Raw genomic sequence first — 18,767 nt, 5'->3', positions numbered from 1 at the left:
TCATGGGAAATAGATGGGGAAACAGTGGAAACAGTGTCAGACTTTATTTTTGGGGGCTCCAAAATCACTGCAGATGGTGACTGCAGCCATGAAATTAAAAGACGCTTACTCCTTGGAAGGAAAGTTATGATCAACATAGATAGCATATTGAAAAGCAGAGACGTTACTTTGCCAACAAATGTTCATCTAGTCAAGGCTATGTTTTTTGCAGTGGTCATGTATGGATGTGAGAGTTGGACTGTGAAGAAGGCTGAGCACTGAAGAATTGATGCTTTTGAACTGTGGTGTTGGAGAAGACTCTTGAGAGTCCCTTGGACTGCAAGGAGATCCAACCAGTCCATTCTGAAGGAGATCAGCCCTGGGATTTCTTTGGAAGGAATGATGCTAAAGCTGAAACTCCAGTACTTTGGCCACCTCATGTGAAGAGTTGATTCATTGGAAAAGACTCTGATGCTGGGAGGGATTGGGGGCAAGAGGAGAAGGGGACGACAGAGGATGAGATGGCTGGATGGCATCACTGACTCGATGGACGTGAGTCTGAGTGAACTCCGGGAGTTGATGATGGACAGGGAGGCCTGGCGTGCTGTGATTCATGGGGTCTCAAAGAGTCAGACACGACTGAGTGACTGAACTGAACTAGTTAATATATCATTTTCCTTACACGGGTCTTTATATCTCTTTGCAATATTACACTGTTTCAGATGCCTTTAAGAATATAATCATTCTCTTTAAAAACCATCTGATACTGATTCTATCCGTTTCAAATCAAATAACCTCATATTTAAAGAGAAGTATTTCCTTTGGATATAGGATTAATAATAACTCACATGCAGCTGGGTCCAAAATAAGGCAATCATTTTGGAAGTAAGAATATATTTCTAAGGATTTTAGCATCCAAATGAATACTTGAGATGGGACTTCTTATCACACAGTAAGTGGTTCTGCTTCCCAATAAGACAGACCAAGCTTGCCTTAGATACATAAATATATTATATCATAAATTCATTTATATGTATGAAATATATTGTCCCACTTGATATTATTTGCATTGAGCATATTTACTTTATCCTTTAAAGGACATAATATTACCAGAGACCTGGATACAAGAATGGCAAATAATTCTCCCACATGGGATGTATGGAAGACCACTGTGATCTTCCCTGGATCACTGGCTAGAAGATCACTGTGATTCTAGGGAAAGTTATGCAATTGAAAAGACCAGCATTTAATCAAAATAATTTACAACTACAAATAATTTCGGTAGAAACTTCACTTTGGCAAATGTAACATTTATGGTTGTGAACCCTTCAAAGTGATGCTAAAATTCCAAAACATGTCATCATTTGTAATGATGTTCATATGTTAATTTGATCCGCACATGTTGTAAGATGGTCCTTCCTAAAACAGAAGCAGGAGAGAAGAGTGTGAGGACTTGGCAGAGAGAAGCTCTATGATGGAACATGAGGGCAGTGAGCTTGGCTTTGTTGTTCTTATCACTGAATGTGAACAGACCATTTAATCTTGAGTTATACTTGATTACATTTCACAAGGGAACTTTCCAGAGGGGTAATAATGAGGTTATAACCCTTGAGAATGTCAACAATCTAGTCCACTGCAAAATATCAACCTGAGAATGTTCCCTTACATTTCTCATCAAGAGACTCCATCCTTGCACAGTTTTTCCCCCAAGGAGGCACTTTTTCTGCGCCTTCAACAGGTCAATTCAACACTCAGTTTCACTGACAGCCTCTGGGAAGTGCAGCATGAGATACAGCCAGTGAATTCCGTGCTACTAAGCCCACTCCCCCACTTCTTTCACTGTACAAATGATGTGGATCAGACATGACCAGATAGTGGTGCTGACTGAACTTCCATGGGAAGGAAAGGTAAACTAAATTTAAAATTCGTATTAGTTCTTATTAGTGCAAAGCATTGGCACTTCCAGAATAAAAAGAGCCCAATGTAGTCAGCTTGTCACCAAGTAGCTGGTTGATCTCAGCTACTTGTAGAAATAACGTTCTGTCAAGGGCTCAGCCTTGAGATTCGTTGCTGGTAGGTTAGACACTCAGAGTTGGCAACAGCAATTATTTTCCTTTGAAAGTAGGAATCTATGCTGTTAAACCCTTGAGTAGCTTTAACCTCTGCCTCTGTGTCCCCTTCATTCATATGCTTAGTGTGTAGTTCTGCAGTGGGAAAGACAAAAAGGCTGGCTAACATCAACTGTCTGACTTAAATTGTCTCCTAGATCATTTTAGTGCATAGAATGGTAAAGACTTTCTAGTAAGCATAAATTGATAAGTGATACAAAAGTCACACTTCCATATGCCAACTTCCATATGTCCATACACCTCTACCCTAGACTCTATCTCTGATCTTCCAGTCTCTGACCTTGACCACACTGGCCAGTCATTCGTCATGACCCAGATAAATGGACCATTTCTTCTTGCTGGTAAAGTGGATGATCAGGTACACTGCTCAAAGCTCTACTACGGGAAGATTGTTTTTCCCTCAGTGTTATCTTTCAAGGTCACCCTGCATGTAGCTATATTGCACCCACCATCCGTTTTTAGCTTGCACCCATATATACTAAGTCAGTTCAGTTGCTCAGTCGTCTCTGACTCTTTGCGAGCCCATGAATCACAGCACGCCAGGCCTCCCTGTCCATCACCAACTCCCAGAGTTCACTCAGACTCACGTCCATCGAGTCAGTGGTGCCATCCAGCCATCTCATCCTCTGTCGTCCCCTTCTCCTCTTGCCCCCAATCCCTCCCAGCATCAGAGTCTTTTCCAATGAGTCAACTCTTCGCATGAGGTGGCCAAAGTACTGGAGTTTCAGCTTTAGCATCATTCCTTCCAAAGAAATCCCAGGGCTGATCTCCTTCAGAATGGACTGGTTGGATCTCCTTGCAGTCCAAGGGACTCTCAAGAGTCTTCTCCAACACCACAGTTCAAAAGCATCAATTCTTCGGCACTCAGCTTTCTTCACAGTCCAACTCTCATGTCCATACATGACCACAGGAAAAACCATAGCCTTGATTAGACGGACCTTTGTTGGCAAAGTAATGTCTCTGCTTTTCAATATGCTATCTAGGTTGGTCATAACTTTCCTTCCAAGGAGTAAGCGTCTTCTAATTTCATGGCTGCAGTCACCATCTGCAGTGATTTTGGAGCCCCCAAAAATAAAGTCTGACACTGTTTCCACTGTTTCCCCATCTATTTCCCATGAAGTGATGGGACCAGATGCCATGATCTTCGTTTTCTGAATGTTGAGTTTTAAGCCAACTTTTTCACTCTCCTCTTTCACCTTCATCAAGAGGCTTTTTAGTTCCTCTTCACTTTCAACCCATCCATAAATCAACCTCAGGGTTATCCTCTCCTTTCAACTAGATGTATGCACCTCCCTTCCCAGCTCAACCTCCTGATAGGTTTTGGCTGAAGTAGATGTGCTGGTACAACCATTGTGGGTGATGTGAGGGGGGATGTATTCATAGGCATGGTGCTCAGTCTTGGGTATGCCATTTCTATCTTGGAAATTTCTGTCTATGATAGATTGCTGCTGGGTCCACTCAACTTTATGACTTGATGTGTCCAGCAGAACCCAACTCACCAGAAGCAGTGCTTGATGTATGGTCACTTAGGTCTCTTGGAGCATATGACCCAAGTGACAAAGCTTGGATTCATCATGTTCCACCACAGTCTGAACCTGCTGCAGAGCCTTTTACTGTTCCAGGCTCCTCTCAAAACTGACAGCCTTTGGGGTCACATGATATGTGAGCTGGCAGTATTCCCACGTGTAGAATGTGTTCCTCTAGTACCTGAATAGGCCTGGTGGACACTGTGCTGACCTCTTTGCGGAAGGGATAAAGGTTGAGGCAAGTTGCCTTGTGTTTTGGAGATGTCTCAACACACTCCCAGGACTACTGGACCCCTGAAAACTTTGCCTGAGTGGAAGGTCCCAAAGTCTTTGTAGAATTTATCTTCCACCCTGTAGACCAAGGACCAAAATCTTCAGCATGCTAACTCCTCTTGCAAATCCTGTCTGATCAGCATGATATCAACAATCTGATAAATCACTTGATATTCTACAGGATGTCCCAACAGTCTAGATATTTTCAGAATACATTACAAAAGAGATCTAAGACTTAATATAGTCTTGAGACAAAACTATAAATGTATATTTTTTCCCCTCCTTGTAAATGCAAACCTTTTCTAACCTCTTCCCTGATAGGGAAAGAAAAGAGCCCTATTACCAAATCAACAACTGCAGATTGTATAATAAGGCCATGTTAATCTGCTCTAGCAAACTAAATGCACTCTGCCAGTCTCTGCCATGGAGGCTACTACTTGATTGAGTCTCAGTGGTCCCCGGTCATTCTCCAAGATCCATCCAGTTTCGGCAGGAGCCAGATTGCTAATTTAAATGGTGATATGATAAGGATCTCCACCACTATATCCTTATGAACATCAGGAATAGCACTAATCTTCACTCTCTGTGGGTAGGCAGTTTCAAAGATTTCCTCTTGGCCCCCTACACTATCAGAGCTCTTACTCTGCAGGCTAAGAATAAGCTTCCAAATTCTTCAGCTCCAGTTATATATTCAGGAACTAAGAGAAAGACCACCTGGCGAGTCCAAGACCCAGTGGATCCACGGCAAGCTGGACTTTAGCCAAGATTCTGTTTATTTTGTGCTCTCCCTATATCCCAGATCTAGCAGTGGGACCATAATGGTGCTGCAATGGTGATCCCCAGGTATCGATGTCAGATCCTATATCTAACAATCCCTGAAATGTCCTAATATTTCCCTTTCCCTATTGTGCAATCACTCAAGTAAATACCCATAGGTCCCATTGCAGAGGGGCTGGAAGAACCATTACCACATATACTTGCCACGGTGATACAGAATCCTTTCCACTGGAACCCAACTACCTCTCCAGGCCTTGGATTCTGGGTCTGAAAACTGACTTGGGTCTGAACACTGAGAAAGGAATTGTGACTTTCCATTAGGGTGACCATTCTCAATTTCCTGCTCTTTCATGATTGTTTTCTTTGATTAAACATGTGTATTGAGAATATCATCATTGACTCTTCTATTTTACCCCTAGCAATGTTATTTATCTTATGTTAACTATCTCTCTGCAAGTCTCTGTAGATTAAGCCTCCTTGGCTGCCACTCAGTTCTGGCAGTTGTCCCAAAAATCACAACCCCCCTGGCTTCTGGCAGTTAAGTGTAGCCACCTGGCCTCTACAACATTGAAGCTCCACGATCCTCATTAGAATCAACGAGCCAAGCTTGGTGACAGCCTCTCCTACTATCAGCTCTTACCTACAGAAGTAAGCCAGGTGGAAACAGATGAAGACCACCTGAATGATAAGAAACAGAGACTGTTTGTTCAGAGCTCGCTACAGCAAGGAAGTCAGCCACCACCACTCATGTTTGGCAGAGACTCAAAGGCAGGCAGGGGAGTAGAAAAGCTTTATAGTGAAAAATAAAGGCAGACTTTAGGTATGTTCTGACTGAAAGTGGTTTGCACAAGGAAGCTGGAGCAGGCTAGCCAGGAGGGCATCTTCTGAGATTGGTATAAGGAGCATATTTGGCTTTTGGTGGTTGGTCCTGAGCTGGAAACAAGAAAAAATAATGAAACTGCCCATTATTGGCTGAGTGCTGACTCTGGGCCAATTGCAGGAGAGGTTGTGGGTCTGACTATTTGTATATTCGGTCCCTCTGCCACCACTGAATTTCCTGGCAACATTGGTGTCTCTCTGTCCTGGGCTTGGTGTAGCTCCTGGCCTTTTCTGTGAAACATATTTTGAGAAGTTTCTGAAGATGTGTTTTCTGGCCTTGCATAATTTGTCTAGTCTAGAATACCCACCTCCTTTCTTCCATTGTCTGCCACAGTAATTCAAGCTTTTCAACCAAGGGCCATTGTTCTCAGTGTGTTTTGGGGTCTTTGCCAGGGAATTAAATCCTGCATTTTGAAAAAATTGTCCCCAAGTTCGCAAACTCACTCTTATCCAGTCTTATGTTCCAAATCTTTTGATTAAGCAACCTCAAATCCAGCCCACTGGGAACTCCCAAGCTTAATGCTTAACTCTCAGTCAATGCTGGCTAATTCTTACAGCTCCATTTCCTCTCTTATCAGCATGTCCCTAATTGGGTTTTGCTGCAACTTAACCCAAGTTATCAACCCAGTGGTCAGGAAAAGAGGTAAGGGCAGATCCTGAGGGGGAGGTGTATTGCCTTGAAAAAAAAAAAGACATCACAGAGTCTTCCCACCAGGGGACAATGCTGTCTCTTAATGGAAGGAGTGGGCCACCTCTGCGATTCTGAGGGCTCAATGGAATATGGAGAGCCAAAATCTTTGGCAGCTTCAATCCTGATGTCTTCGTTTGATGTGTTAGGGTTCCAAGTTTGCCCACCTGGAACCTTGGTTTTGGCATAACAGATCTTTTGTTTATATTCAATCATCTTAGTAGCTTGGCAACTCCATTAAACCCTGAGTTTAGTCTTCAGCTTGATCTGCTCCCACACTGTAGGAAATAAGGGACTCTGCAAACCGCAGCCTTTCTGGCAATATTCTTTTGTTTCTTAACTGCCCTCAACTTGTCATTATGCCTCCATAGGTCATCAGTGCAACTTAGTAACAAGCAGGTAATTCCACTAGTTTTAGCAATTGGACTGCCATTTTGCACCAGAGTGTCTGTGCCCCAAGTCTCAGTGGATCCAGTCCCCAAAATACATCTCACCTCCTGCTTTCCTGTACCATGGAGCAGATCTCCATGATCTCCGTGCTCCCACATCATCCAAGTCCCAACATTTATGTATGCCAGCAACAGGGTCAGGTGGGTCTTGAAGCAGATGCTCAGATGGCTGTAAGGAGGAAAGAAGCATGTGGGATAAACAGGGGAGGAAGAAAAAGGGGGCAAGAGGGGCTGACTACAATGCAGACCTAACAAAGACTCAGCCAACCCAGTGAGGAGCTCCTGGGGCAAGGAACATCCCTCACGGAGCAAGATATGGTCGGTCACTGGCTGAGAGCGCTCTGTGAAGCTGAGGTGACTCTGAAGTTGCTAAGAGCTGGAGGACTGTCAGTAAACTGCCCCCCTTGCAGCTGCATAGCAAATTCTCTCTGGGAGGTGACCCAAGCAGATCTCCATGATCTCCGTGCTCCCACATCATCCAAGTCCCAACATTTATGTTTCCTTTCTTTTTCTTGACATTGTTGACTACAACTTCCAGACGACTGGAAGTGGCAAATGCCTTTCTCTTTTCTAATTTGATGGGAAAACCTCAAGTGTCTCCTCTACAGACATAATCTTGGCTATTGGTTTTACAGATTCTTTATCCTGTTAAGGAAGTGTCCTCTATAGCATAATTAGGGAGGGTTATTAGGACGGAGTGCAAATATATGCTTGGCATCTGCTAAGATTGTCTCTTTTCAAGCTGTTGATATAATAATACTAATTTCTTAGCTATGTGGTTCTTGGTTCTTGCCTTTTAGTTTCCCTGATTTTACCCTTTTACCCTGAGCATTCTCTAAGAATCTTCTGTCTCTCTGGTCCTTTCTCTGGTCAAGTTACTCTTCTGTAGCCCACAGCATACAGCTACCTGCTTGGCCATACTCCTGTCATTAAAGGAATTCAGTAATTGATGCTCTGTTTTTATTTTTAAAAGCCCTTACAGTTACCCCATGATTTAAGAGCTCTAGAACTATATCTCAAATCCCATGTCCCTACTCATTTATTCAAACAATGCCTTCATGCCAAACTATGCAGCAGAAAATTTTCCTACTACAAATTCTATTCTACATGGTAGGTACCAATCCATGGAAAACTATTGACTTAATCCCTTAAGTAAAATTTAGATAAAACAGACTAAAAGTACAGTCTTCTATGAAAGAGAAAAAAGACAGCCTTCTATCTTTTCTTACCACCAATCAATTTTTGGAATATCCTTTCAAAAAAACCCAGCACATCATGCTCTTCCACACTGCATGTCTGGATGTCTCAATATAATACCCTATAGAAAGTGGCACAAATGCTTAGAGAGAGTTTTTCTATCACTCACTCTTACTACACTCTAATTCTTCTGTTAGACAAAATGGTTAAAAATAATTTGAGACATGTGGCACTTATTTCTCTATTGTCAGCCTTAGATTTTATAGACAGAAACTATTTTGGGATCAGGTTACATGATCTTGATATTGATCCCTGGTTTTTAATGGTCCTTTAAAGCCTTTACTGTAATATCAAAAAGGATGGATCAAAAATTGATGGGAAATGGGCTCTTGACAGAACAGACTCAGCCCCAAATGGCACAAATGTCCTAACCTGCCCACTCTTTAATTTTCACCCAGACCATTTGATAGATTTTTTTTTGATAACCCAAATACATGATCTCCTCTCATAGCCTCTTCTGTTATGTGATGACATAGTCCTGTTATCATTCTGCGAATGGTCTCAAAGAGCCACTAAGCTTTGGGGGCAATTACTACCATGAGGAATAGATCGATATCAATTAGACCAACACTAGGACTGCTGCTTTTCATAAACACGCTTCAGCATTTTGCTTCTAGATACAGAGCAACTCTATGAAAAGATTAACTCATTTCATTATTTAACGGAGAATTTTGCAATTAACTCATCCAAACAGAGTCATTGGAATACAGCCCTACACAAAACCAAATACTCTATAAGTTATACTATGCCAGAAACGAATATCATCAAAACTGGAGTTTGGCTCCACGGCCAGACTAAGGAGAATGCTGGTGATAGAACTATGCCAAAGGTGAGGTCACTGATCCACCTAGACCACATCAGACCGCTCCTACCATCCCTGAATGTCCCTGTACTAGGTTCTATGTGCTTTGGCTACCAATGACCAGCACTCATGTGTATTCTTTGGAGGAAAACCCTCATGGTACTAGAGCAGCTTTGCCCTGCATGGGCAGAGAGCTGTAAGGGTCTGGATGTTTACATCACATCTCACAGCCCCACCGCAGGGAATCACTGACAATCAATCTGAATAATGGGCGCAGGATACAAAAGCCCAACTCTTCTGCCTCGGGTAGGAAAATTCTGGTGTATAAATTACAGCCCAGAGTTCTTCTGTGGCTCAGGTGATGCTACCCATGTTAGTCAGAATTCTCCAGAGAAATAGAACTAGGTTACATAGATGAGAGATGATAGCTTAGCCAGACAATGAGAACTTGGATCATTTGATTATGACGGCTGAGAAGTGCCCCAATCTACCCTCTGCCCTAGGAGACCTAGGAAATCCAGTGGGATAATCCAATCTGCTGCTGAAGACCTGAGAACCAGGGGGAATCGTGATGCAAATGCCACGTGAGGGCAGAGCAGATGAGATGAGATGCCCCGGATCAGGCAGGGACGCAGGGAGAAAGGAACGGATTCCTTCTCCTGCTGCCTTTGGCTCCATTCAGGCCCTCAGGGGACTGGCCAATACCCAAGCCACATGATCTTGGGGAGGGCAAGTCCTTAACTGAGTCCAGGTGCTAACCTCATCCACAAACAACCCACAAGTATGAATACAATCAGAAATGAGGCTTAATCCAGGCCCACTGTGGCCAATCAAGTCGCCACCTAAAATTAACCATCACACGACCTCCAAAGGACTCTAACTGAGATTGCAGCCTCCCCTGGCTTCCCCCTCTGCCCTGCCCTGCCCCTCCTTTTCCCTTCTTCCAGAGACACCTCTTTAATGAAGCCCTCACTCACAGATCTGCATCTTACAGTCTGCTTCAAGAAAATCCGACTTAAGACAAGCTGTTAAGAGTTTTCCCTGTAGACCCATTTCGGCCCTGAGAAGGAGCAGGCTGGGCCCACAAGTAAGGGTCTCGTAGCACCAACTGTGGGGAGAAGGAGATGCTGGGAGCCCAGAGGAGCTTGACGTCTGATCAAAGGCCAAGAGGAGAGAGCTCATGTTGGAGAGGGACGTGAACCTCACCTTCTGGATAGAAAGAATTCATATACTTAATTTGCTTATTTTAAAAGGCCCATGATCTCAAAATAAGCACTGTAAAAGGCCTTCCAGTTGACTGGCTAAATACATGCATTCACATCTCCTCTGTCAGCATTTGGGTTCTCTGGGAAGCCAACTCGGATTTGGAGGTTAGCGTGAACAAGGTCTATTAGGGAATACTCTTTGGGTCAACATCTGTGGAAAGGAAGGGAAGGAAAAAAAAATAGAAGGAGAAACTGGGCTGGATGGACTCACCATGTAGGCCTCTGCTGACCCTACAGGAAGCTCTGAGGCCGGGTGGTCTTCTGAATTGTAGCAAGCTGGGTGAAAAGGTTGAGCCTCCAGCTGATGAGTCACTGTTTGAAGGCTCTCCCAGGAAGGGGGCCAGCCTTGGGCAGCTGGAGGAATAAGCCCTTCAGTCTCAAATAGGATCTTAACAGCGTACCCAGCATCCTCTACATCTTTCCTCACAAAATACTATTGAAATAACGGGAAAAATAGAAAAATGTAAATGGATTTGTAATGAATCAATGAATCTGGAATATCAGGAGAGGTGTCTCTAGCAAAACTGAATAAGGAAGACTTTCTGGGAAAAGTTGGTGGAAAAGGATCGATAGAATTACTCAAGAGAACAAAGGAACTGAAGTGATATTCAAGCTTCGGAGAAATATCCCAAACAAGTCCCAAAATATCTCAGGCAGCTCAGTCCAGTTCAGTCACTCAGTCGTGTCCAACTCTTTGTGACCCCATGGACTGCAGCACGCCAAGCCTCCCTGTCCATCACCAACTCCCAGAGTTTACTCAAACTCCTGTCCATGGAGTCAGTGATGCCATCCAACCATCTCATCCTCTGTCGTCCCCTCTCCTCCTGCCTTCAGTCTTTCCCAGCATCAGGGTCTTTCCAATGAGTCAGCTCTTTGCATCAGGTGGCCAAAGTATTGGAGTTTCAGCTTCAGCATCAGTCCTTCCAATGAATATTCAGGACTGATCTCCTTTAGGATGGACTGGTTGGCTCTCCTTGCAGTCCAAGGGACTCTCAAGAGTCGGTAGATACAAAGACAGACTGCCAAATCTCAGGCAGAATGCCAAATAATCCCAAACCAGAAATGAGGCCGTGTGAGGAAGCGTGCCACAGGCATGCCTGACTGCAGAGTGAGACGAATGAGCCAGCCCCACCCTCCCTGAGAACCCAGGACAACCAAGTGCAGAAGGTAGCTCCAAAAAGGAATGTGGGCCGGGAGGCAGGGGCAATGAGTCAACAATAAACTGAGTTAAATGCTGCTGGAGATTAAATAGGAATGGACATGAGTTCGGGCAAACTCAGGGAGACAGTGGAGGAAGGTCCGGCGTGCTGCAGTTCATCGGGTCGCAAAGAGTCGGATCCGACTGAGCAACTGAACAATCACCACCCCGTTTTACAGGTAAGGGAAATGAAACAAAAAGGGATTCAATGACTTGACCAAAGTTCACACAGCTTTATTGAAAAACATTTGACATTTTATAAAATTCATTATTTCTTGTGTACCATTAAATGATTTTTGGTAAGTTTACTGAATGGTTGCAACCATTACCATAAATTAGTTTAAGAACGTGTTTATCTCAATTAGATCCCTCTTGCTCATTTACAGTTAATCCATCCCATCCCTAACCTCAAGCAACCACTAACCTACTTTCTTTCTACAAAAACTTGCATTTTCTGGGTATCCGTATAAATGGAATGATGCAATATGTGGCTGTGTTTGGCTTCCTTCACTTAACACGATGTGTTTGCTGTTGAAGTAGCGAGCATGTGTCAGTAGTTTTTTTCCATTTTATTGTATTCCGTGGAACATCTACCAATTTTGTCTCTCCCTTCATCAGTCAATACACATTTAGGCTGTTCCCAGTTTGGGCTATGATGAATAATGCTAGGTGCATTATTGGAATACAAACCTCGACAGTGGGAAGAAAGTTCACAGTTCATCTGTATGCTGCTTGGAGTGAAACAGCTTTCTCTGGCTTATTTTCACAAAGCTATCCTCCTGTGTTTCAGTCTCCGGCCATGGGGATTGTGCCATGCTCAAACTCACCCCTGGCAGACCCACACCACTAGGGGACAACAGGACATGAATGAACTCCAGGGTAGTGCCACTTGGGTTTAAAACTGAAATTCCTGGAGGCAAGATGAATGATATTAACTTAAGTAAAGTCCACAGAAAAATACCTGGACTATGTGTGGTGATTGTTATTATGATTAGTATCCACAAAGTCATGGCTGACTTAGCTGTGTTTTATTTCTTGATATTATAGAAAATTATTTAATTTTATTCAGGTAAGAAAGATGTTTCTTATTTATGAAATTATAACAGTTAATGATTAGCTCTAAGTCACAGTTAAGTATGAAATCTATGCATTACCATTTTAACCAGCTATAAAAACTTCAAAATAAAATGTTGTTATAGCTCTAGAGTGGTGAAAAATAAAACTGCTCAGCATCCTTCTTCTGAACCTTGTTCTCCTAAATCCTCTGTATCAACCGTTGGCATTCCCATCCACCCAACCACCAAGCTAGAAGTCTGAGAAGCATCCTATATGTTCTCCATCTTTCTCATCCACTCTGTCCACCCAATTAGCCACCAGGTCTCCCCTTTCTTCCCTCCTTCCCATCCTACTGAACCTGTCATGGCCGTTCTCCTGGATTCCTGCAAAGAGCCAAGCTCATCAGGTGGTATTGTCTACACTGTAGTCACTGAAAGATCTGCCGTGTTCTGGCCCTACCCCACTTCTCCAGGCTCATCTCCCACGGCTCCTTGCCTTCATGTTTCAGAAACACCAAAGCACTTGTAATTCCTCACACACACGTTTTCACAGGTTATTCCTTCTGTCTAGAATCTCCAACAGTCTCTCAATCTGCTTTTTCACATCCACGGTTTAATGTGACACTCTAGAACCATGTCCAAAATGCCTTTCTTGACCCCCAAAGCTGGATCAAATCCCTGTTGCCTGACCCCCTCAGTCCCCAGGCATGCCTCATCATTGCATTTATCATTTTCAGCTGCAGCAACTTCTTCATGGGAAGATTGAGAATAAGACAATCCCAAATTCAAATCTGTCTCTGTTACTGACTAGTGCTGTCACTTACAAGCTGGTGATTTTGAGCAAGGTCCTTAGAGTCTCAGTTTTCTAATCTGAAAAATGGGTCATAAAGAAGAGGAAATGCTCAGCTATTAAAAAGAATGCATTTGAATCAGTTCTAATGAGGTGGATAAAACTGGAGCCTATTATACAGAGTAAAGTAAGTCAGAAAGAAAAACACCAATACAGTATATTAACACATATATATGGAATTTAGAAAGATGGTAACGATGACCCTATATGCGAGACAGCAAAAGAGACACAGATGTAAAGAACAGACTTTTGGACTCTGTGGGAGAAGGCAAGGGTGGGATGATTTGAGAGACTAGCATTGAAACATTTATATTACCATATGTGAAATAGATCACCAGTCCAAGTTCAATGCATGAAACAGAGCACTCAAAGCCGGTGCACTGGGATGACCCTGAGGGATGGGATGGGGAGGGAGGTGGGAGGGGTTTCAGGATGGGGAACACATGTACACCCATGGCGGATTCATGTCAATGTATGGCAATAACCACCACAATATTGTAAAGTAATTAGCCTCCAATTAAAATAAATTAATTAATTTTTTAAAACAACAATGATGCCTAGAAAGTACTTTGCACGATGTTTGGCAAATTATAAACCTCAGAATCAGAGCCGGTGTTGTTGCGTCTCCCCCTTGTGGACTTACTCCGCTTCACCTGCAGGGCGTCTGTGCCTGACACAGAGGACTCATTGGTGCCTGCCGCTCCAGTGGAGCCCTGGACAGAGGAGTGAGTGGCTGGGGGAATGGGAGCACCGGCCGCTCTTTCACAGATTGCAACGGAAATCCAGGGCGACGCCTGAGGGTTTCAGGCTTAGCTCCTTGTTCCTTGGGCACATCACACTCATCTTTCTGTGCCTCCCTGAGCCATCGCCATACCTCCCTGGCACCCAGGTTGCAAGCATCCTTGGCAGCCTCTCCAAACTCTGGGCAGGACTGGGGTGGTCTGCACTCAACTCCATCCATGCACAGTTTACTAAATGTAAGAAACCGCTTCAAGAAATAATCTTAGTGATTTGTGTCGTCTTTTCTTTCTGGAACAGAAAACAGGAAATGCAGACGATAGAATTGGGGGAGGGAGAAACCATCTCTTCTCAGAGTTGAAAAGAACAAGTGGGGACTTCCCTAGCAGTACCTGGATAGGAATCTGCCTGCCAGTGCAGGGGCCATGGCTTCGATCCCTGGTCCAGGAAGATTCCATGCACCATGGAGCAGCTGAGCCCGTGGGCCACACCTACTGGAGCCCGCATGCCCTAGAGATGGTGCTTCACAACAAAAGAAGTCCCTGCAGTGAGAAGTGCCTGCCCCACAACAAAGACCTAACACAGCCACAAGTAAATAGATGAACAAAAGGACAGTTCAGTTCAGTGCAGTCACTCACTCGTGTCCGGCTCTTTGAGACCCCATGGGCTGCAGCAGGCCAGGCCTCCCTGTCCATCACCAACTCCCAGAGTTTACTCAAACTCATGTCCATCGAGTCGGTGATGCCATCCAACCATCTCATCCTGTCGTCCCCTTCTCCTCCTGCCTTTCCCAGCTTCAGGGTCTTTTCCAATGAGTTGACTCTTGGCATCAGGTGGCCAAAGTACTGGAGTTTCAGCTTCAGCATCAGTCCTTCCAATGAGCACTCAGGACTGATTTCCACAAGTGACCATAAAATGAGAACATTCGGCCCTCAGCTGAGAAATAAAGATAGTCAGAGGGCCATCAGGCCCAGAGTTGCCACCTGTGTCCTCCCCTCTCCAGCTGCTCATGGGCAGGGGGAGGCCCAGAGGGAACCGAATGGCTCTGCCCCCAGTAAGGATGTCCCTTCTGCTATCAGCTGGCATGTCCCACTTTTCTCATTCATTTTGTCCCCTCCTGACGGTGGCCCGGCTATGAGCGAGAAGGACGCTCACGCCGTATTAACACCACATATTCATTCATTCCTCCCAAGGGTTAGAAAAGAAAAGTAACAATTCTAAGAACTTCCCTTCCAATCGACATTCTTAGCAAATACATTTTAATAAGATAATGCAAATCCTGCCATGTACCAAATTGGTATTTTCCTTTGCCAGCCAGCCACCAGGCCCATTTCATACGAGGCATCAGAGACTCCATCTCCCAGTGTTTGGGGGACTCATGGTGAAGTCTAAGTGTATTAATAATATAAAATATTGCCACTAAAAATATAGATACTGTTCTACAGAAATAGACAGATGTTTCCTAGTGAGTAATGAGTACCATTTTCCTCCAGCTTTCCTAACAGGCTGAAGCTAAAAACAAACACACATTTTTACGTAAACTAGACCCATCTCAATATTAAGAATATAACTGACAGTCCAGAAAATTTAGAGAAAGAAATGACAACCCACTCCGGTTTTCTTGCTTGGAGAATTTCATGGACAGAGGAGCCTGGCGGGCTACAGTCCAGAGGATCGCAAAGAATCAGACACAACTGAGTGACAACCACCACTGACAGTCCAAAAAATTTAGAAGTCAAGAATCAGATTTTTTTCTCTTTATTGTCACATGTATATGTGTATGTATGTATATGTTTACATGTACATATGCATACACACACGTAATGTTCTTGAGAAAAATCCATTCATTTCATTAATTAACCTGCTCAAGACAGGTAAATTGAAGGAAAGGGGGCAAGTTGGGACATTTTGATCCTGCCTGACATTCTTACTTCATGCTTGAAATGGGACCTCAAAGAAGCATGGAGTGTTGGGGCCAGAAGTTCCTTCAAGATCAAAGGGCAAGCTCTTCTCACTAGTGAGGAAACCAGGGTCCAGAAAAGTCAAGCGACTTCCGCAGAGCACACAGCCAGCTGGCAGGAGAGCTGAAAAACCTACATAGATTCTAGTAAGACAGCTCCTCAGAGAACTGGGCTATGAGATACGGGAGAGACACCAGTCAGCCTCTTGCCTGAAAGAAGTTCCTTCCTTAAAATCTTTAAGATGGAAATTTCCAAACTCAGTAGTCCTCTGGACCTGATCATGACATAGCAAGGACATACCAGCAGTGATGCTGGCAGGGGTCAATGAGCACTGTGTGTGTGTGTGTGTGTGTGTGTGTTCATGTCTGTGTGTGTGTTCACGTCTGTGTGTTTGTGTCTGTGTGTTTTCCTGTGTGTGTGCGTTCATGTCTGTGTGTGTATTCGTGTCTGTGTATGCATTCGTGTGTGTGTGTGTGTGTGTGTGTGTGTGTGTGTGTGTGTAGGCACAGCTGGGAATGGGGAACTCAGCCCCACGAATGAGGTCTTGAAGGGCGTGCCTGCCCTGGCCTCCTCCTCCTCTCCTCATTCGCCCTCTCCCTCCGCTGCCATTCTCCCCTCTTCCCTTCTCCTCCCATGCACCTGAACTGCTCCTCCAGGTCTCCTGCCTGCACATGGTCAATCAAGTCCAGGGACTTCTGTGACTCCAACAACTAAATTATAGCAACAGTTCAGTGACATAATTGGTAGCACAATGGCCTAATGTTCGAAAGACCCCTTCAGTCTCAAGATAAGGTTGCGGAGGGCAGGGTCATTACGTCATATGATGTGATATTGTCCAGTTAATCAGCAATAATTTTTGAGAATCTGCTCTCGGAGGACATCCTCATCAACTGTAGAGAACAGCAGTGGCGAAAGGCCGCAGCAGGCACAGGGCTCACCCTCGCTCCGAGGTCAGGTTCACCCTCCAGAGCTCTCAGAGAGCAGAGAAGGGGCTGCGGGGGGAGGAAGGGAAGGGAGGAGAGGGTGGTCACTAACGAGCTCCCCTGCACACGTGACAAAGTGGGTGCTCCACACGTGAAACCCCAATGACACTCTGAAGAAAAACCAGGAGTAAAACAGCACAAATTCCTCCATCTCCTAAAAGCATTGCTTAGTACACACATGAAATTTACAAAATCATTTAAATGTATTTATGTCTAAAGAATTTCAGTCACAACATTTCAGGATTTTTTTCCATTTTATTACCCAACTTTTAAAAGTGGATGAAATAGGTTGCCATTCCAAAAAAGGTTAGATTCTGTCACTAGCCTACATAAGTTTTCAGAGAAAAGTGATGCCTCTGAAAACCAATCACATCTAGACTATACATTTGTTTATCAAATATATGTGTTGTGAACATATACTCCTACATCAATATTTCCACACAATGTATTTTTCACAGAAATTATCATAAGTTCATTAAATCCTACTTACAGCTTCCAGAAATGATACAGAGAGAGGGTAGGGATAGACACATAATCTTAGGTGTGAAGGAGAGACAAGGGGCAAGTTTTTATTCAATGAAAAGTGAGCTAAATGTTTGCATTTTAAAGAAAAACATAGATAATTAGCCATATAGTAAAATGCTTAGACTTCTGATCTAAATTACGTGTAACTATCTTGTGATAGAAGAAATTTTTGCATACTGAGGTATGGAGATGTCATTCTGGCTTATATATGATCTGGCTTGAACATAGTGCTAACTGGAATGGCCTATCTCACGGCTTGTCTGACGTACATTGTACATCTGCTTTAATCATGAAAAAGAATGCATTTACCAGGCAGTATAGAATGCCCACTTTGAAGACAGTGATAAACGCCCCAGGGCACCAGGGCTGTCACTCCTTCAAAAACAAGGCTTCCTTCTCAGCCACCAGGGTCCTGCTGACGCGCCGTGTACATGCTCTCTGCCTCTTTGGAAACCTTGGAGGAGTTTGACATTTGCTCTTTGTTCTGACAGATGTTTCCGGCATCCGAGATGGAGCTGAGTGGCCTTTGTGGATACAGTTTCAGACTCATTCCTTCATCACGGGGAACTTGAATTTTCTGAACTGTATCGAACTCAAAGTCACTACCAGCCATTTTCAAAACAGTATCAGCTAGTAGATGCCACTGTAAACGTACACAAAATGCAACCATTTTGGACCCCAATCAACCCTTACTTAACAAGTACCCTCACTTCTTGCCAGCTCAAATCCTAAGTCTTGACAAACAGCTTATATAATTTTGTGCTATTAGTCTATACAAGTGTTGCTAGTTACTCAGTTATGTCTGACTCTTTGCAACCCCGTAGACTGTAGCCCACCAGGCTCCTCTGTCCGTGGAATTCTCCAGGCAAGAACACTGCAGTTGGTAGCCTTCTCCAGGGGATCTCCCCAACCCAGGGATCAAACCCAGGTCTCCTGCATTGCAGGCAGATTCTTTACTGTCTGAGCTGCAGCAAAGCCCACACCCAACTTTGGAGACAAGCCTCCCCCACTTTGTAGACTGCTGGAACACAGTTCAAGTGCTTCTTGAATTTGTCTCCCAGGCTGGAGTTCTCAGTTTGACTGGAATGAAATTCTTTTCTATTCCCACTATAAATTGTCTGTTGATTATTTCCATGGATATTCATAAACAAAGGTATGAGAAACACTGGACTGGAAGAAACACAAGCTGGAATCAAGATTGCCGGGAGAAATATCAATAACTTCAGATATGCATATCACACCACCTTTATGGCAGAAAGTGAAGAGGAACTAAAAAGCCTCTTGATGAAAGTGAAAGTGGAGAGTGAAAAAGTTGGCTTAAAGCTCAACATTCAGAAAACGAAGATCATGGCATCCAGTCCCATCACTTCATGGGAAATAGATGGGGAAACAGTGGAAACAGTGTCAGACTTAATTTTTTGGGGCTCCAAAAT

Source organism: Bison bison, unplaced genomic scaffold, assembly GCF_000754665.1.
Source record: "Bison bison bison isolate TAMUID 2011002044 unplaced genomic scaffold, Bison_UMD1.0 scf7180017863702, whole genome shotgun sequence".
Classification (NCBI taxonomy): domain Eukaryota; kingdom Metazoa; phylum Chordata; class Mammalia; order Artiodactyla; family Bovidae; genus Bison; species Bison bison.
Note: the sequence above shows the minus strand (reverse complement) of the source record.